General features: G+C 35.6%; 1 long non-coding RNA gene across 3 annotated transcripts in view; it reads right to left on the reverse strand.

Annotated features, from left to right (window-relative positions):
• LOC118145761 (uncharacterized) overlaps positions 1–22,036 on the reverse strand; it is a 42,918-nt gene that overhangs the window by 13,568 nt on the left and 7,314 nt on the right. The window contains exons 2-3 of one of the 3 annotated variants that reach the window (XR_013522875.1): positions 19,876–20,953; positions 3,276–19,256 (exon numbers count right to left, since the gene is read on the reverse strand). This is a non-coding gene — a long non-coding RNA (uncharacterized LOC118145761). Of the gene's footprint in view, positions 1–3,275; positions 20,954–22,036 lie in introns of all 3 variants that reach the window. The other 2 variants (XR_013522874.1, XR_013522873.1) reach the window with 2 other exon arrangements.

The raw sequence follows: 22,036 nt of genomic DNA on the forward strand, positions 1-22,036 counted from the left end.
GTGTGTGTTGTGTTTACTCCACTGACTGGATGTTCTATATATGGAACAATAAAGCTTTGATGGCAGCACATCTGTCTGCAATATGGTTTACTGAATATTTTAAACCCACCATTTAGCCATACTGCTAAAAAAAAAGATTTATTTCAAAATATTACTGCTTATTGGCAAGGCACTTGGTTACCCAAGAGCTAAGAGATGTACAAGGAGATAAATGTTACTTTTGTCACTCTAGCAACATTCATTGAGCAGCCCATAGAGGAAGTAGTAATTTTTACTTTCCAGTCTTATTATTTAAGAAATACATTTTGTATGAATATAGCTGCCATCGTGATTCTTCCAATGGATGTAAGTAAAGTGAATTGAAAACCTTCTGGAAAAGATTCATCATTCTAGATGCTATTAAGAAGATTTGTGATTCAGGTGATGAGGTCAAGATATCAACATTAACATGAGTTTAGAAGAATTTGATTCCAATCCTCATGGAGGACTTTGAGGGGTTTAAGACTTTCACAAAGAAAGTGACTGCAAATGTCATGGAAAAGCAAAAGACCTAGAATTAGAAGTGGTGCCTAAAAACATGACTGAACTGGTACAATCTCATAATAAAATGTCAATGGATGAGAATCTGCTTCTTCATTGTTGAAATGACAACAAAGGAGTTAGATTATCGCATAAATCTGGTTGATAAAGCAGAAGCAAGGTTTGAGAAAATTGATTCCAATTTTGAAATAAGTTTTACTCTGGGTAAAATAGTATCAAACAGCATCTCATGCTGCAGAGAAATCTTTCCTGAAAATAAGTAAATGGATGCAGAAAACTTTCCTCTTCTCTTATTTTAAGAAATTACCACAGTCACTCCAAACTTCAACAACCACCAGTCTAATCCATCAGCAGTCATCAACATGAAGGCAAAACTCAAAAAAGATTATTAGCACTGAAGTATTTTTAAGTAAAGGTATATACAATTTTTAGACAAAATGCTACTGTACACTATTAGCCTATAGTAAGTGTAAATATAACTTTTATATGCACTGGGAAGTCAAAAAATTGTGTAACTCTCATTGCAATATTCACTTCATTGAAGTGGTCTGGAACCAAATCCACAATATATTCCAGGTATGCTATATTTGCACAAATGTACATAAATACTACATCTGCATAAATCTATGTCATTAGGGTTTTGTTTTTATAAGTGAATTGAGCATTACTCTATAGGGTTCAGGAAACAAAAGTAACAATTTATTGATTGGCAAAATGCAGGGAATAGTGTTACTTACAACATGGGAAAACAAAATCTCTTAAGCTGCTTAAATGCTTCAATCATAAACCAACAAAACCATTTGTCATTTCGACTGGTAGTTTTGCACTATACCAGAAATACCAAGAATAGGTGTGTTTCTGGCAGCTAAGGTGTAAGCAATGTTGGGAAATCTCTGTGCTTTTTCCTACCAGCATCATAACTTCCCTCTTATTCCATTATACTCTTAATCATAATTCTAAAGTATTTTAAAATATAAATTGCAAGTGAACTCTTGAACTTCAAAAAAAAATATTATAATCATTATTTGCATTCTCAGGTAAATTAAGACATTTTAAAACATAGGGCTAGAAAGCTTCCTTTCCTTGTCTGTGATTTCAAGAGCCTTAAAAATAGCTTCTTACTCATTCTTCCCACATTTCTCACCTGCCAGTTTTCAGAATATTTTATTCATAAAACTAGCCATAAGGTAAAATCTTTTCTCCCACATCCTAAACAAAAGCTAAAGATAAAAACTCCCCAGGAGAGAAAACACTAAAATTAATTCATACTGAGGCATCAATGAGTGATTAAAACATATATATTGTTTTCCAAAGAGTAGGTTTTCATGTAATGAGAGACCTACAGGAATATGCCAAAAACAGTAGAGAAAAGAGGTCCACATGTTAAATAAAAGGTCCACATTAAAAATATCTGGAACCATCTCCAAATCATGACATGCTGTTCCAAATCTTGCCTAGTGATAAAAAGATCTAAAATAACTGTTGTTAAAATCTCAGCTTCCTGGCCTCACTCCAGAAATATTCAATCAAAATTTCAAAAGGAGAATCCTGATAATTTTGTTTTAAGTTGTATCCAAGAGGATTTGTTGTAATCAGGCAATTTTTGGAAGCATTGGTGTAGACAATATGGAAATGTGGCTGAGTTAACAACTAGAAATGTGGTCCTGATCATGTTTTCTTTGCCTCAGTTTTATTATTTAAAATATTAATAAAAGTGCTTTATTCACATGGTTGTTATAAAAACTAAATAATGTAATGCATATATAAGTGCCTGGAAATTATTAAGTACCCTAATAACAATCAGTCCCCTCTTTCGCCTCTGTCATGGTGTTATTACGAATTAGCATTATTACTGGTGCTGGGCTTCTCTAAATACTGTAGAATATTAGGCACTGACTGACAAGAGGCTCTCTATGGCCTTAGTACCAAAAACATTCATTTTTAACTTTCTATTTGAGATACATACAGTATGTATTATGAATTATATGACTATAACATGCTTCAACTGACTTTAAGTGATCGTTTAAATAGTTTTCCATCATATTTTAGAATTTGAGGTAGCACAAATTAAATATCATGTATAATTCAAATTACTCTCAATTCCTGTCTCTTTCAGAGCCAATGATTAACCCATCATTTCCTTTTGTATTTGCTTTTGAAGAATTAGGTGAAGGCTTCAGAGAAAAAAAGAAAAATCTAAATAGGTGAAAGCACCGTCTTGTGCTAGTTAAGAAAAATTCCATTGCAAATAAGCAGTTTAGCTCTGTGTTGGGAAGCAGGCCTAGCCACGGCACTGATGATAAAAAGTATAATGTCCTTAAACCATTATTTTTTTTATTGCATTTTAGGTTTTGGGGTACATGTGAAGAACATGCAAGATTGTTGCATAGATACACATGTGGCAGTGTGATTTGCTGCCTTTCTCCTCTTCACCTATATCTGGCATTTCTCCCCATGCTGTCTCTCAGCAACTCCCCACCCCATGCTGTCGCTACCCTTTTTCTCCCCAACAGACCCCAGTGTGTAGTGCTCCCCTCCCTGTGTCCATGTGTTCTCATTGTTTAACACCTGCCTATGAGTGAGAACATGTGGTTTTATTTGCACAAAGAAGGCATTTGGTAAACTTTATTGATAAACTAAACATACGTGAATATAAATCAGTAATGATTAGTAACAGACATGGATACTAATCAGTCTGTCACAGTAACACATTTTCCCAGAGCTTCACTTCCTACCTTTAATATACGTTGTATTCTACTTGACCATGTAATACATGCATCTATGTGCAATTCTTTTCTTCCTTAGCAGATATTAAGTTCCTTGAAGGTAAAAAAAATTGAATTCATTTTTGCATCATATGTAAACCATCTTATTCATAGTATATGCTACATGAACTTTGTGGAATTGACTCAACGTAGCCTCCACAAGCTATTTATTGATTCTTTTACTAATTTTTGTGAACTATGTGTTTTTCCATTTTTACTTGACAAATTCAGTTAATTCAACAGATACTACTATCTTGCCATAAGTTTTTTTGTTTCTTGACTACAAACAGTAGCTGTTCATGTTCTTTTTGTAACACAACTGTACAAACAAAAAATACATCATGCCAGATATGTTATTTGCTAGATACTGGTGAAGCTAATATAGGATATTCAGTTTTCTGATATTTATTCCAGTGTGATATTTAATTCATGACGATGTAAATCACTGAGATAGAAAACAGTCTAGAGAGATGCTTCTTCCTTACATGGGAAGAAGGTATGTGTGCATACCACATTCCATATGTTGTAAGAAATATTTACATATATATGATGTCACATCCTTACCTCAATTATAAGAAGTAAAAATGATTATCCTCATTTTGCATTAAAAAAAATGGAAGCCAGAGAGATAATTTGAATAAATTATGCAGTTAATACTACGGTTGGGATTTGAAACCAGATCTGCCCTTTTCCAAACACAAATTTCTAACTTCTTCCAACACAACCTTGAAGTACAGGTTAGAATCACAATGGAGAGAATACCTGATTTTCACTTTATCCTCCAAGACTATCAATTGCCATTTCTCATAATTTTATTAAGCAACTGGTGTCTATTCAATTGACAGCTTAGTATTTCTCCTTTGATAACCTTCCTCCTATCTGTTTGTTGCCTTCTGAAAAGTGTCATTGCCAAGCCTTTAAAATGTATCTTTTCCTTTGTTGCCTTCTATCCCTATTCTATTGGCCTTTTGATGCCCAGTTAGACATCCAGGGTGTAATTCACTGAATGGGCATCTGATTCTTATCTATTTTCAAATACTTTAAAGCCAATATGTTTAATTTGCTGTAGGCAATATTTCATAATGAGAAACTTGTTCATAACAGCTGTAAATGAAAAGACATCATGTAGAATTGCTGTGGGTTCATTTTCTCCCAGTTTTAATTTAGCCTATTAACTTTTGAGGACAGCATTACTGATTTCTTATTTCATCAGTTCTTTGAAATTGATTCTACTTGTGGTCCAAATGTGAATTTCTTGACTGATAGCCCATTTGGCCAATGACATAGTCAATACTAGCATTTAAATAGATTTCAAATATCAGAAATGTGTATTTTCACAGTTGAAATAATAAGTAGCATTGGACACTTTCCTGATAGTAATAAAGTTCAAGGTATTTTCATCCAATACCACCTGAATATAAACCAAGGAAAGAGTACTTCTATTTCACAGTTAACACATAATAAATTAGAAGCATTTACAAGTTACAAAAATAGGATTTACATGTAGAACACAATCACAATCAGAATTATATTAGCCAAATATATGTGGTAATGATGAGTAGGGGGTATATTAGTCTGTTTTCAATGCTGATAAAGACATACCCAAGCAAGACTGGGCAATTTACAAAAGAATTTTATTGAACTCACAGTTCCATGTGGCTGGCCAGGCTTCACAATCATAGTGGAAGGCAAAATGCACTTCTTACATGGTGGTGGCAAGAGATAGGAGCTGGTGCAGAGAAACTCCAATTTTTTAAAACCATCATGTCTTCTGAGACCCAATCCCTATCATGAGAACAGCATGGGAAAGACCCACTCCCATAATTCAATCATCTCCCACTGGGTCCTTCACACACATGTGGGAATTATGGGATGAGATTTGTGTGGAGATACAGAGTCAAACCATACCATTCCACCCCTGCCCCATCCCAATCTCATATCTAAACATTTCAAAACCAATCACACCTTTCCAACAGTACCCCAAAGTCTTAACTAATTTCAGCATTAACTCAAAAATCCACAGTTCAAACTCCCATCCCAGACAAGGCAAGTCACTTCTTCCCATGAGCCTATAAAATCAAAAGTAAGTTAGTTACTTCCTAGGCAATGGGGGTATAGGCATTGGGTAAATACAGCCATTCCAAATGGGATAAATTGGCCAAAACAAAGGGGTTACAGGCCCCATGCAAGTCTAAAATCCAGCAAGGCAGTCAAATCTTAATGCCCTAAAATGATCCCCCTTGACTCCATGTCTCACATCCAGGTCACCCAGATGCAAAAGGTAGGTTCTCATTATCTTGAGCAGCTCTGCCTCTGTGGCTTTGCAGGGTACAGCCTTCATCCTGTCTGTTTTCACAGGCTGGCATTAGTGTCTGTGGCTTTTCCAGGTGCATGGTGTAAGCTGTCAGTGGATCTACCATTTTGAGGTCTGGAGGATGGTGGTCCTCTTCTCACAGCTGCACTAGGTGGTGCCCTAGTAGGGACTTTGTGCAGGGGCTCTGACCTCCCATATCCTTTCTGCACTGCCCTAGCAGAGGTTGTCTATGAAACCCTGACCCCTGCAGCAGACTTCTGCCTGGACATCCAGGTATTTTCATACATCCTCTGAAATATATGTGAAGGTTCCCAAACCCCAATTCTTAACTTCTATGCACTTTCAGACTCAATACCATGTGGAAGCTGCCAAGACTTGAGGTTTGCACCCACTAAAGCCATGGCCCAAGCTCTACATTGGCCCCTCTCAGTGATGGTTAGAGTGGCTGTGATGTAGGGCACCAAGTCCCTAGGCTTCAAACAGCACAGAGTCCCTGGGCCTAGCCCAGGAAACCACTTTTTCCTCCTAGGCCTCCAGGCCTTTGATGTGAGGGGTGGCTGTGCAGACCACTGACAGGCCCTGGAGACATTTTACCCATTGTATTGGCGATTAACATTCAGCTCCTCATTACTTATGCAAATCCCTGCAGCCAGCTTGAATTTCTCCTCAGAACATTGTATTTTCTTTTCTATCACATTGTCAGGCTGCAAATTTTTTGAACTTTTATGCTCTGCTTCCCTTATAAAACTGAGTGTTTTTAATAGCACCCAAGTCTCCCCTTGAATTCTTTGCTGCTTAGAAATTTATTCTACCAGATATCCTAAATCATCTCACTCAAGTTCAAAGTTCCACAAATCTCTAGGGCAGGGGCAAAATGCCACCCAGTTTCTTCACTGAAACATAACAAGAGTCACCTTTGCTCCAGTTCCCAACAAGTTCCTCATCTCCATCGAAGACCACCTCAGCCTGAACTTTATTGTTCGTATCACTATTAGCATTTTGGGCAAAGCTATTCAACAAATCTTCAGGAATTCCAAACTTTCCCATATTTTACTGTCTTCTTCTGAGACCTCCAAACTGTTCCAACCTCTGCCTGTTACCTAGTTCCAAAGTCACTGCCACATTTTCAGGCTTCCAGCAACACCCCACTCTCCTGGTACCAATTTATTGTATTAATCTGCTTTTAGGCTGCTGATAAAGACATACCCAAGGCTGGGCAATTTACACAAAAAAAGAAGTATATTGGACTCAGATTTCCACTTGGCTGGGGAGGCCACACAATTATGGTGGAAGGCAAAAGTGTTTCTTATATGGTAGAAAGAGAGAAAGGCTGGTTCAGGAAAACTCCCATTTTTAAAACCATCAGATTTCATAAGACCTATTCACTAATAGGAGAACAGCATGGGAAAGATCCATCCCCATTATTCAGTAATCCCCACCAGATACCTCATAACAAATGGGAATTATGGGAGCTACAAGATGAGATTTGTTTGGGGACACAGAGCAAACCATATCAGGTAGGTGTCGGGATGAATGCTGGTGGCTTTCCAGACTTTGCTTACTGTAAAAAAAGAATCTTTATTCTAATAATTGGGTAGACTCAGCTCTTCACAAATGTTTTATGTAACATACCTAGATCACTCTTTAATTCAACACTTTTTAAAGACAACACAGATACATTGTTGGAAATCACAAGAAAAGCATTGTATATACCATAGTATTTTAATATATCATCTACCATAGCCATTTTATGCAGTTAGGTGTTTTTATTCAGCTTCAAAGTTTTCAGTTCTTTTTTTCCTAATGGTACTTGAACCAGGATGCTTAAAAGAACAAGCTCTAAGAAGTCTAAAAAGGGACCCATTCTGACGGGACCAATGTTGCTTGAATCCCCTACAATCTTCTCAGCATCAGAATTATTTTGCTGAACAGCAATAGGTTTTTTCTTTGTTATGAGCTGTAGTTTTCTGCCTCATTAATCAGAGGGTTCTATGAATATAATTCACCAACCAGCTACACTCACTTTTTGGAATCTGTATTTTTATGTGTTCAATGTTTGTTAGCCTTAATATTTGTTATTGGAATTATCACCTTTACAAATATAAAAAGAGGGTTTTTTAGTTTTTTTCGGGGGGGAGTAAACCAACCTCCTGATTTAAGCCCAGATTTAAATATAGATCTCCTATTTTCTTAACACCATAGTAGTTCCCTGTAGCATCTGTAAGCATCACTTGAGAATAGAATATATTGGAACATAGCCTATTTATCACTTAATATGAAATTGATTTAGTTATTTGTAAATATAACACGGATAGAAAAGAGTGACTTCACCCAACTGAATAGTCTGAACTGAAAAATATTTTTAATGGCATTGTACTCCACACAGCAAAAACATTAATAAATTTTTGAACTCTGTAACTCAGAAAAAGGGACCATGAAGTGTATGACATTAAGCATCTTTCTGTCTAAATTGATTTAGAAACATGGTTCCTCCAAAATATGTTCAAATATTCCATGCCATTAAACTGGGACTTAAAAAAATTGATGACAAATAAAACAAAAATTTTAACTAAGGGCAAGGTCTTTAATTTTAATTTAAGCACATGAGCAGATGTGGCAGGGAGGAGTCTAGACTGGAATAAGTTCCAGATGGAGTGCCTACGTCAATAAAAAACGCTGTGAAGAGTTAGTGGCAAGTGAAATTCCAGCACTTGAAAACTGAACATTTTTAATTACTTTAATAATAAAACATAGCTAACATGGCTGGGATGTTTTCACTATTTTAACACTATTTAAGCAATAAGAACACTGAAGAGATTCTAAATTGGTCAGAGAGCAAAAGAATACAAAATTGTTAGAGTTAAAAGCAATTTTGAAAATTTTCTAGTCAAGTAAACTTATTTTTAAAAAATAAAGAAATGTACACGTTAGATGACTTCACTATATGGGAGTATAAATAAGTGACAGATGAGGTCTAGAAATAATCTCCTGTCCAATTGTGGGGATGAGGTACTCTAGATTGATTTTAGGTTGCTGTATATTTAATGTATAATTAATTTTAATCCATGAATCAATTTTGAGTTTTTGGTTTACTTGTAACAACTATTTTGTAACTATTTTAGGATAAGGTAATATAACACGTATGCTAATTACTCATCTTTAGTTTTCTTTATTTTCTCTTTGTAAATCATTGTGCCTTACTTAAGCACTTTTAGTGCTTCATGTATCACAACCTCAGCATGATTAATTTGTCCCTAGATATAAAATATCAATATTACTAGTTATTTCATCTTCAATAACAAATTACATAAGTAAAATATGCATTTGCCTTTTTATGACTGATAATTTTAGATTTTACCCTACCATATTATTGGTTCTCTCATTTCAAAAAAAATAAGTAGTTAAAGAATAATCCAGAGGGGATACTTTCAAGTTTTGACTTTAAAAATATCACCAACTTTTAAAATATTTTTCATACACACAGATTTGAATGCTACTTCTGAAGCCACCCCCCCCACACACACACACCTAATGCTTCCTAACCTTTCCTCTGATTGTTCTTACTTTCCTATTCAGAAATAACTTCTTCTGAGTCAAGGCATTGTCTTCATATGGTATCTGCTGTGATGAACACGTGTTTCCTGAGAAAAGTGGACATTCTGAGTCATGAAAGTGTAAGTAAAGAAATGAATATGATTCAAGAAATCCAAGTCTGTGACCTACAGCTTCAGAGTAAGAACTCCAGTGGTTTTCTGTGTCAAGGACTGGGCCTTGTGATATTTTACTTGCTTGAAAAATTATCTTAGTTGGGCTGGAAAGTCCAAGTGGGTCCCACTGGAGGAAGCCCTAGGCTATTTGATTACAAAGGTCCAGAAAGGATAGGGCACAACAATTACTTTGAAAAAAAAAAAAAGAGTACACAATGCTGGGATGTGGATGGAGTGCTATCAGAGGCAAGGGCCCTATTTTGCTATTTTGTCACAGGCTGATGATGGCAGATTCGGTTCAATGTCTTCAGTTTTGACCTGGTCTGACCCTCAAACTTCTGCCTAAAGTGTTCCCATATCTACAAACACAAGCCCTAACAGAGTCTGCATTTTAAAAAATCTGCTGTAGCTGTATATGTTTTTTTTAACCCTATGTCCAAAGAGCAGTCCTAAATATCATCATCTATCTTTCACCAGGGTTGTACCAGCACAGTCGTCAATGATCTTCCTGCTTCTGATTTATCAAATATGATCTATTTTTTACACCACTGGACCTTTAAATGAATAGGTACCTTCAAGTTTAATGCCCAAGAGGATCCACAAGTGTATGAAAATATTACCCATTTGACTTAAAGTTTTATAAACACAGAAGAAAATTTACATTAGTTATCACTATTTTATATCCATACTGACACAGACCCTGGTTCTCTCACTTTGTTTACCAGGTTTCCCATTAAACAAATACCCTGCAGAGAGGATTAGATGTACAACAGCATAGAGGGTCACCGTGAAACCCAGTGTCCATGTTCTTACGTCCCTTTGGTTGCATTGCAAACAATACAGTATACATGTGTTCTATTAAGTTGTTATAAAGATTGCATTACCTGGTTTTATCCTCCCAAAAAAGATTAATCTAAATTGAACAGATAGCTTAAAAAGTGTTTTTCCTCAGAGCCACTGTTGGATTAATGAAGTAAGTAGAAACACATCAAGGAAACATCCATGTGAGTATCCTTCTTACTCCTTGTGGGCTCTTTATCATCTAGATTACAAAATAGAGTAAAACAAATGTAATTTAATCATACCTACATACAAACATACTATAAATGCAGGGACTGTGGTCAAAATAATGTATTAATAGAGATATGTGATCAGAAATATTTAAATAACACATCCAGAGCTAGAGTGACATTTCTAAAACACCATTATGATTATATCATTTATTTGCTTAAAACATTTACATGGTTATCCAATTTTGGGGATGAAATTCAAATTCTTTGCCCTAGCATTCAAATCATTTTATGGAATGTCCCCTGATTACTTCTCCACATTAATATTTCACTTATTACTCTAAATACTGCATATTTTGTTATGCCTGCACATCAACTGTTAATGCCCAGCACACCCATTTTCTACCCTTTGGAGGTGCCCAAAAACTATAGAAAATGCTGTCATTTCTTAGTCTTATGAAACAGGTACTTTCAGAAATTAACCAGACTGTCTAGCAAAGGTGGTTGGTCTAGTAAAGAATAATTTTCATGCTATGAATTTCAGCATGCAATTAGTAAAATTTTAGCAATAATATGAAGGAAGAGGAAGCTAAATGAAGAACTTTCATTACCCTTTACATGCCACGTTCTCTGTATTCAGTGGTACTACCTCTTCAATGGTACTTCTTCAACAAGTTAATATTTGTCCCATTCTCAGGCCTCAACCTGCATGTCAACATTTTCTAGGAAGCCTTTTCTGATATAAGATGTCTTCTATGCGTTCTTCTGGCAACCTCTGCTTATCCTCGTCAAAGCATTTGTCTTTTAATGAGATTGTGAACTTCTTCCTGGCAGTCTACTTGTCTAACTCACACTTGTATCTCTAGAAGTTAACACAGTACCTTGAACACAGTGGAAGATTAATTCATATTTATAGAATAGATGAATGAAAACAAATTTAGCATGTTCTTTGTCTTAAAAAATAAGCTCTTAATTTCAAGGTTAAATAGAAGTAAATATGATAATCTAGAATATTATGTTTTCTTGACATTCCCTTTTCCTTCAAAAGATTTTCCACTTTTAAGCCATCCCTTTTTTGCCTTATAACATCTCTTCCCCCCTCAAACAGTTCTCAAATCTAACTTTGATTCAGAGGCTAACCTCTGAATTGTAACAAAAGGAGTACTTCTTCCAATTATTATTTGATACAAATAATTTATACAGCATTATTCTATTTTCACAGAGCTTCATGTGCAATTACTGTCAAGAGAAATATGAGACAGTGAAATGACAGGATTTAGGACAGATGTTGCTGGATATGTGGCTTTTCTGTGTCCGAAGTAGGGCAATGATACTAAAATAAGCTTCCACATTTGTAAGGTAACTTACACCAGCTTTGCTTAACAAATGTCTCATTGAACACTAACCATAATTCCTTGAGGTAAACTTGGAAATTTCTTTATCTTCTTCCTCACCCATACAGATACATATAGGGCACACAAACACAATTTATGGTTGAGAAAAATTAGGGTTAGAATTTAAGCCACTTAGTTGTGTCCACATAAACAGTATGAATGAACACCCTGGGCTTCCTGATAACTAGGTCAGGGTTCATTATCTTGCATTAGACTAGAATGTTATAGCTCTTCTCTCTTCTGGCTTAAGCAGATTATGTAACTATTACATCTTCCTATCCCATCCACCACATCAGTGCAAGAAAATTAGGGCCATACACAGAATAGTCCATGTGAATCACTGCCCTGTAACTGCAGAGAAAATGTGCTGATCAGTGGGAAGCAGCAGTTTTTCCACAATCCTCTGTCCATGCTTAGATATTTTAACACATTAAACATGAAAGCCTTGATCTACAGAAAAACAGCAGCCCACCTTTTAATTTCTCACAGCCAAACAAGAACAAGCTGTGATATGCCCATTCATTAAAAGCTCTCATTACATTTTAATCGTGCCAGAAGCTGCATAGAAGTTTTGAAGACATCAGTATGGTTATTCATTTGTAATTTCAGAGAGAATTAAAGGAAGACGGAGTGCCAAAACCTACAGTTTAGCCTCTTCTATAGAAGGAAAGACTCTGAAGTTCTTTTTCATCAACTGAATCATATTAGTTCTCTTGACTAAAACTCACCATTATATTACAAATTTAAAAATACCGTTATATACAAACCTGTCTTCCTATGCACTGCCCTATTGTTTTTACATATATCTGATTAATTTTTCAAATAATTGTCTGCATCTCCATTTCACAAGTAATAAAATTGAAGCTCAGGCAGGTTGTCCATTGATGTTCAGCTAGGAAGTCATGAAGATTCGAGCTCGAATTTTTCTGATATCCAAGTCCATCCTCTTAAGTGCATTGATATTACGTTTCACATGGAATAGGACCATGGACATAATTGAAGTAGAGAAAGGTGTTTCACCCAATAGAGAACTGTAGTTAATAGATTTGTTCACCATCACATAAAGATAATTGTAAGAAATATCTCCCTCAAGATTAGCAATGCTTTCTTTGAGTGGAGCACATTATATAAAGTGTAATGAACTGTTTTGTTTTACTCCTGCCAGTAGGATCTTCTCTCACAAGGACACCACCCTTGCACAGCTAGGTCATTCTCTTTGCCAACTACCCTCAGGTATTTCAGCCCTTCATGTCCCCTGAAAAATTCATCTTTCAGTTTTTATTCAACCTTATGCTGCAGAGAAGTAGAAGAGGCACTCATATTCAAAGGATCCTTTCCAGCTTTCGAGGGTATAACAGAGATGCTCTTTTCCCAATTCTTTCTGCATCCATTGTCCTAAACACCTTAGTACCACAGGAGCTTCAGTCTAGTCCCTGGTGGTGCTTTCTGCACCTTAATTATGAATTTTGTGTTAAGATTCTATCTAACATCTGATCATAAATAATATATATTATGCAAACACTGGATTTCCTTTTTCCCTTACCCCATACTTTCTTTATACCTTCCTTCTGAAGTAACAAATCAAGGGAAAAAGCATTAAGAAGAGAAATACATTTTAAAGGCATACTAGTACAAAGAAAATAATGCAGTGGTTTGTTCAAAGTCTGCAAAGGAATGATTTTTTCTTTGTTATTTTTGCTTAGTTATGTCTTATAGATATTTTTCCCTGAAGGTGCTAAAGAAACTAAAATGGCTTCTAAGATTTGCATCTGTTTACAGAAAAGTTGTAGGAGTGAGACACAGAACTATGAAGTCTTATGCTGCTTCTCCAGGCAAGATGCAGGATTCAGGGAGAGAATAAAGGTAATAAAAGACAGGAAAAAAAAATAGAAAAAATGGAGAAAAGAAAGGGTGACAAGAAAAAGAAACAGATAAATTTCTGAGATTATTAAACAGGAACAGCAAAAAAAAATTGTTTTGTGCCATTTCCTAGACTCTATCTCTATCTGTATCTGTAATTACAAAGTAGAATAATTATTATTTTGCAGATAGAGGTTTAATCACACTAAATATACTGTAAATATATTGTAAACCTAAATAATTATGTATATATGTACACATACACATATACACACACACACACACATATATATCTATATATCTCCTGTAGAAAGTAGAGTTATATATATATATAACTCCTTTATACATTTTGGAAATTTAAGAAAAGTCTTTAGAGAGTTGAAAACAAAAGAATCTCATAGCCAGTAAAATGGAAGACCAAAACTTGATCATGTCAATGCTTATCTCTAAGTTATTATTCTATGTGGCCACTCTAATTAGTCTATAACATCTGTTTCTATACAGCATAGGGGCATTCTTTTGTTAACTATTAACCTTCTCTTTCACTTTCCATTTCCCCTCAATTTCTTCAACATAGAAATGATAAGTAAATATCATTCTTTCTGTCCATATGTACTTGATGTTCAGCCCCTACTTCTAAGCAAGAATATGTGGTATTTGCTTTTCTGTTCCTGTGTTTTTCTTAGGATAATGGCCTCCTATTCCATCCACGTTGCTGCAAAGAATGGAACAACAGACACTGGGGCCTAACAACACGTCGGGAGGAGGGTGAGGATAGAAAAACTACCTATTGGACACTATGCTTATTATCTGGGTGACAAAATAATCTGTACACCAAATCTCCACAACATGCAATTTACCCATGTAACAAATCTGCACGTGCACCCTGAGCCTATAAGTTAAATATATATATACATTAAAAAAATCATTATGTTGGGTTGTGTGTGTATGTGTGTGTGTGTGTATGTGTGTGTGTGTGTGTGTGTGTATCAGAGAGAGAGAGAGAGAAAAAAGAGATAGAGATGGGAGTATGGGGAAGAGACAGCAGGCATGTCTATATAAATGGGAAATCTTTGGAGATGCTGAGAAAATAGAAGTCATATCAAGGAGTCCAGGACAATGTTTTACAGAGTAAGAGAGCCACAGATAATTCATCAGATGCCTTGGACTATCTGACTCTATTGTAGGAACTGATGGATATTAGGAAGTTATGAGAGCATTTGCAGAGGTTTTTAGCTTCACATATTTTCCTGGCCTCCTATAGAAAAGGAAGAGCCAAAGTTAAAGCAAAATCTCTGTATCAGCCAGGGGACCTACTTATATATTTTCTCTGGTACACAACTTTGTGTACTTTCTCTGGTACACAACTTATATATTTTCTCTGGTAGACAACAAAGTTGTCTACCTCCCAGAGAAAAGAATAAATCATTAGGCAGAAATCTTCGCCTACTCCTATTTGACATTGTTCTACTAAAAACTAGAAGAAACCATCTTTCTGTTCAAACCTAATACCACTGCTGATTTTGCTTCTTTTCTAAAAGATGTGAAGTCCATAACCAATTCAGATAAAATTAAAGACATATTTTACTCCATACATTTTCTCTCATTTTTTATGGCAATACATTTTTTTACAGAGGTATTCCTGTGAAAAAGTGAAACAGTTGCACCTTTCTCCTGATCTCAACAATTCTGATTTTACCTTTTAGGTTGATCATTCAAAAGTGTTTCTGTGGTGACCACAATTTCACCAAGTGCATAAGAAAGTAAATATCATAAACATAAGAACAATTTGAGTCATCCAGTTTATTTCGCAGAATAGTAAGGCCTGACTGTCTTATCCATTGGGACTATCAATGTTTGTGTTCTGATGTTTCTCTGACTCCCCTTCTTGACATATTCCATTTTTTTGGCTGAAATTCAATATATTACTTCTAATATCTAATTTAAATATTTTAACTTTATGTGATAGGACACATTTTGCTTCCAGTTTTCAAAATGCCTCATCCTCTCTAATTATTTCAAGTCCATTTATTTTATTTACTTAATTATTTGGGAAACTAGACATTTGGTATTCAATACCAAAATAAAATATATATTCAATGTTAAAAAAACTATTCTTTATCAGGATTGTAGCTCCTTTACCTTATTAATCAATAAATATAAGATTATCTAATATGCTATATATTTTGCTTAATCATTGCATCTATCATCTTACAATAGGCTTACTGAAAGTAGAAAGTTTTTAATGAGTTGTCTACTATATTGCTATCTCTAGAGCAAGAAATTGTGCCAGATGCAAAATTAAGTAGCTACTCAATCAATATTGCTTTGATAGCAAAATTGATAATGACTGAGTCCTAACATGTTATATAAATTAATAAGGCACAATCAATGCCATAGGTAATTTATATTCATAGAAATGATAGAAGTACATAGAAATGAACACTTATAATTAATATTTATTGAACTTTTTGGCACCTTACTTGTATTTGATAAATTGAAAATTAATTATCCAAATAATAAAATGCTATTTACATTTAATAATGTCAAAGAGCCTTTCAATGACAAATTGATATAATAATAATTATTAATATTACTGAATTTGGCCTACTGAGCCATAATGGTCACACTCACATGACAGAGAAACTAGGAAATGTAACTTTTTATTGTTGTTATCATTGTGCTTAAAACACAGCTCATTGCTCTCTTCCACAAAAGTGAAAGTTTGTTAGTGAGGAAGAAGGGAAAGATGGATACCAAGTGTTCAAACCCTGCCTCCTCCAGAAGTGTTCTCTCATTACCCCTTCTCATACTGACCATTCCATCTCTTAACATCAATTCTGACTCCATGGTTCATACAGATCACTACTTGGTTTCACAATGTCTTGTAAGCACTCTTATTTTTGTGGCAGTTTATTTCCTGAAATAGATATTATGTGAAGCTGTTGCAGAAAGGATGATATTTGAGTTCTGATTTAGCTACAAAAGAAAAGTCTCTTGAAACAAACAGTGGCATAGCATTGTTACCTTGTTAGAATTTCTACTGAAGACATTTGTCTCTAAGGACTCCTACAAAGGGAATGAAACACGTATCCTCACATAACTCACAGAGATGTGGCTAATGGTCCTTTGACAGTCTCTTCCTTCTTACAAAACCAAAAGACTAGAAATGCACAATTATTGATTGAAGTAATGAATTGTTAGCCTAGGGGAATGTGCTTTGTAAGTTTTCTTCACCATCTCCTAAGTAGAGAAAGACTCTTCAAAGCAAGTGAAAATCCATAAGAGAGGTCATAATTACTTTAAAAAAAGAAGAGTTAGGCAATACACTCCCTTCCTAGATGCCTACTTACCCAATTTTTACAATGTTCCTCATTAAGTGTCTAGAGCAGAACTTAGTGCTTTTCCAAGTGAGCGCAACATGTGTCCTCTGCAGTCTGAGGGGCATACATTAACATAAAAGCTGGAATCTATTTTCTTCCTAAAGGATTTTGAAAGAAGAAGCTGGTGGGAAATTCTAGTATTTGTCCTGACAATGGCACATGAATTTTTACTATGTGGATACTAGACACTTCTCAAAAGAAGACATTTACATGGCCAAGAAAAACATACAAAAGAAAGTTCAACATCACTGATCGTCAAAGAAATGCAAATCAAAACAACAATGAGATCCCACCTCATGCCTGTCAGAATGGCAATTATTAAAAAGTCAGAAAACAATAGATGTTGGAAAGGCTGTGGAGAAATAGGAATGCTTTTACACTGTTGGTAGGAATGTAAATTAGTTCAATCGTTGTGGAAGATAGTATGCCAATCCCTCAAGGATATAGAAGAAAATGTATCTAGAGGAATCCTTAAGGATCTAAAATCAGAAATACCATTTGATTCAGCAATCCCATTACTGAGTATGTACCCAAAAGAATATATTAATTCTACTACAAAGACACATGCACACATATATTTATTACAGCAGAATTTACAATAGCAAAGACATAGAGCCAACACAAATGCTCATCAAGGATAAAGAAAATGTGGTGCATATACACGGCAGAATACTATGCAGCCTTAAAAAGAAAGGAGATCATGTCCTTTTCAGGGACATGGATGAAGCTGGAAGCCATCATCCTCAGCAAACTAACTCAGGGACAGAAAACCAAACACTGCATGTTGTCACTCACAAGTAGGAGTTGAACATTGAGAATACATGGGCACAGAGAGGAGAACAACACATACTAGGGCCTGTGGGGCTGGGAGTTGAGAGTAGAAAACTCAGAGGTCAATAGGTACAGCAAACCGCAATGGCACATATATACCTATGTTACAAATCTGCATTTTCTGCACATGTATCGTGTGTGTGTGTGTGTGTGTGTGTGTGTTTTAGGAAGAAATTTAAAAAAACAATGACTAGGTTTACACCACCTTGATACTACCTACATAAGAGGGTGGGCACTATTGACTTAAAACTGAAGTTTTGATTTGAGTTGAAATAGAGTTTTAATATCTATAAATGGCTTTCCATAAGGAAAATGAGACTGTTGTTACGATTAAAAGAGACAAGAAAGCAATGAGCACTACGTGAGCTATAGTCAGTGTAGGGAAGGACTATTCAACAGTAAGGAAGGGCTATTCAAAGGACTGTTTATGAAATTAATTGTGGGAAAAAAATGAAAGGTCTTCTATTTCTACCTAATTGAGTTTTATCTTTTCAAAAATGGCTACCTCTATAAATGAAAAATTCAGAACCATATGCTTGCCATAAGAATCAGGTTTTAGGCATGCCCAAGAATATGCCTTCCTTTATATGTTTTCTGCTCATTAGAGGGGTCATCTTCAATTTCATCTCCTCCTACTTGTTTAGCTCCCAAAGTTTATCTGAAACACTCCTTTATCCCTGAAGGGGTGTTTGATTTCTACTATTCTCCACCTCCACGCCTTTAGTTGTGGTATCCATCTCCTCCTTTACAAACACTTACTAAGCACTTACTTTTATAAACTTCTTGATATTTAACATAAAAATTAAAAAGAAGTAAATGTCATTAAGAAGCTTATTGTTTAATGGAGAAATGGTCACATAAAAAAATCACTTCAGTGTAGTGTATAGGTGAACGCATACAAAGTGGAAACTCAGAGCAGTTCTTCTTTTCCATAGGCCAAAGGACAAGAAGTCAGCATTGAAGAAACCTTCAGAGAGAAGGAGATGCTCGAAGTGGGTTCTGAAGCACACTTTTGGCTAATCATATCTATTTTCTTGCTCTAACTTAGATAATTTATTAGATAAAAGACAACTTCTGTCCATCTAAAACTTAAAATAATATAGGAATCGACTATGGTTATATGAAAAGCCTATAATATTCCAATGACATGAAATACAAATTTTTAGAGGTATAGAATCTGTGAGGAAAGAAGTGATTTGGTAGCATAACAGAAGGAAATGAGACATGAGAGTTGAAACTAAACTACATTAATTCCAGAACATAGGAGTTAAATTCTGGAAACTATTTTACCTAAAGATCATAGAGTGGTCTTGAATACAGAACCTCACTTTAGCTTCGATTCTTACACAGCCTAGCATTTTCCCTCTTCTCTTCTTGAGTAATTTGAGATGTCTCTTAAGTTCTTCACAGTCAATGCTGCCTTCTTTTGCCATAGTATATGGATTTCTGTGGCTTGTGAATAAAACATGGCAACAGATATGTAAATATATAAATTAAAAGTTGCATATGAAACATGTTATTAGTAGAGACAAAAGCATACCTTAGTGAAAGAAGAGAAAGCTAATGTACTTTAAATATCTTGAGGACAAGTAGCATCTTTTTTGTCTTAACTTTTATGACCTATATGTGTAGAAAATTATCTTGCAAATTATCTTTTCTCTACTAATGTTTACAAGAGCTTCTGTAAAATTAATTATTTGTATATATTTTTATGATCTGTACTGTAGAAAAGGTGAGGATATAACACTTAATAAGACAAAATCATCGTTTTTAAAAAATTTACTATCTTTCAGGAAAGAGAAACACCAAATAGCTAATAGTAATGCAGGGCAAATGCAGAGATAGCAGCAAAATTCAAATAATTTAACATCTGTGAAAAAGAAATATTTGCTATATAAGGGTAAAGGAAGATATTAAAAGACTTCTTTATATATTTAATCTTGATTTATTTCATTTGTGACTATTTCTCCATAGTCGCCCTCACTTACACTTTTAAAAAGGGTTTACCAAAACCACATGAGTGAAGAGGAAATACTACTCACCTGCTGTGTGACTTTGGGCTGGCACCTACCTCTCTGGGCTTTCCTCCATCTGTTGAGTGGAGACTATAGAAGTACCCGCCTTGGAGTTCATCTGTAAGGCTTAAATGAGGCCATGCCCATTATGGCAGCTGTAGGTGGAAGTCATTCTCTCACCGATACACCAGGGCCCAGCCCTGTAATGCATAGCAGTCCCCTCCTCTTCTCCTGAGCTCTCACTGCCGGGAGTTCCTCCCCTTTTCTCTCCACCCTTCTATATCTTAAGTGCCAAATTTGAGGTCCCCTGAGAAGTTTCCACAAGTCTCCCCACCCCACTAGTTAACCTCTTCATGATACCAGGCCATTTCCTGGAAAGGTAAGAAAGATTTTGGCCGGACAGGCCTGAGTTCCTAGCTTGACTCCACCTTCCTCTGCCTCTTGGTGATTTTAGAAGAGTCCCTGGATCACTTGAAGCTTCAGTTTTCTCATATGTAGAATAGAACCAGAATTAAATAAGATAATGAAAGAAAGCATTTAGCACAATGGACTCAAATCAATGTTATGAGCACTTCGGCACAGATCCCACCACTTGGCTGCAAATTGTCCACCTGAAGTTTATTTAGACCAAAGGCCAGCAAACTTCTTCTGTAGGGAGCCAGAGAGTAAATATTTCAGGCTGTATAGGCTAGAAGGTCTCTGTTGCAGCTACTCAGCTCTGCCTTTATGCAAAATCAGCCATAGACAATATACAAATGGGAGAGGCTATGTTCCAGTAAAGCCTCGTTTACTTAAACAGGTGATGGGCTTGTTTTGGCCCATGGGCCATAGTTTTCCAGCCCCTAATCTAGACCAATCTTCTCACTCAACAAAAAGAGGAGAAAGAATCTCAGAGCTAGCAGGTCACCCACCTTGGGTGTTTGAGTAGGCAGACAGGAAGGGAGCCCAACTCTGAGGATTCTGTCCTGAATTATTCTCTTCTTGTCCCAAATGGGTTTCATGTTTTTTCCTCCATTGGTCTGTCAGTTGCACACGTGCTAGTTACTCATTAAATATTCATTTGATTGGTTTAATATCACAATACATCTTTCATACCATCTTGGAAGCTTCTGGATATATTCTTGGGAAAAGGCTCTGAAATAAGAGGCAAAGAAGGGATCATGAGCTGGCCCAAAGTCCCCAGTAAGTGAGGGGCTCCCAGTTTCCAGTCCTGGAGGAGACTGTCAGCATGACAAGGACAGTCTCACAGCACCAGGCACCAGTGTGGCCATGCTCTGCAGCTGTAAATTCTTCCTTTGGTTTCTCCAAGAAAAGAATCCTCTAAAAAGAATCTCATCTATTAATGTGATTATTAATCTGGAAAAAAAAACCGACTTCTCAATAAAATGAACCTATGACAAGACAGATGTAATAAACCTGGTTAGGATTTATGATGTGCCCAGGCAGCGTTTTGCAAAAGATAATGTTCCCCTGTAATGTTGATTTGCCGGATGAGAACCATGTAATTTATTCTGTCAATGTACATAAGAAATGTTATCTGTGTGGGGAATGACTGATGGCCTCATGAAAGCTGGCAGGGAAACAAATAAAACAATTTGGGCCTTAAAAATAAAAAAAAAGGATTTACCTTCTCAAAGATTAAGTGATGAAGTTCCAACTAGCAGCTGTAAAGTTTTGTGGACAATATATTGAATGAGGGACAGAGAATTTGAATGTCTGTAATATGCATATGTAACAATAGCAAGTTGGTAAGTAACTTTCTATCTGAGATCAACCAAACCATATCAATGAAGAAGAGATGCATCAGACTTCTGTTTCTTCCTCCTACTTGTTCCTATGGTCCTACAGTATGGAAATCAAACTGAACATGCAGTTTCATAATGACTATGAAATCATTTACACAGTTGTATCAATATTCAGAGTAGACACAGTTAGAGTAAAAACTCTGACCTCAATTGGAGTCTTCTTGTGGGAATGTAATACATGTACTTATATTGCCTTGGTTTTAATTTTAATTTTAATAACTCAGAATAGCATAACTGCTTTACATGGGCTATATTAGAATATCTTGATACTAGAGGACTTGAATAAGTGATTTTAAAGTCCCATTTTAGCACTAAATAAGCTTACAAATCTTAGTTAGTATTTCTCAAACTAGATTTTTGAGAAGCCCCAGAGGTGACTGGATATTTTTATAGAAAATACTTAAAAGGAATT

The sequence above is a fragment of the Callithrix jacchus genome, chromosome 10 (assembly GCF_049354715.1).
Source record: "Callithrix jacchus isolate 240 chromosome 10, calJac240_pri, whole genome shotgun sequence".
Lineage (NCBI taxonomy): Eukaryota > Metazoa > Chordata > Mammalia > Primates > Cebidae > Callithrix > Callithrix jacchus.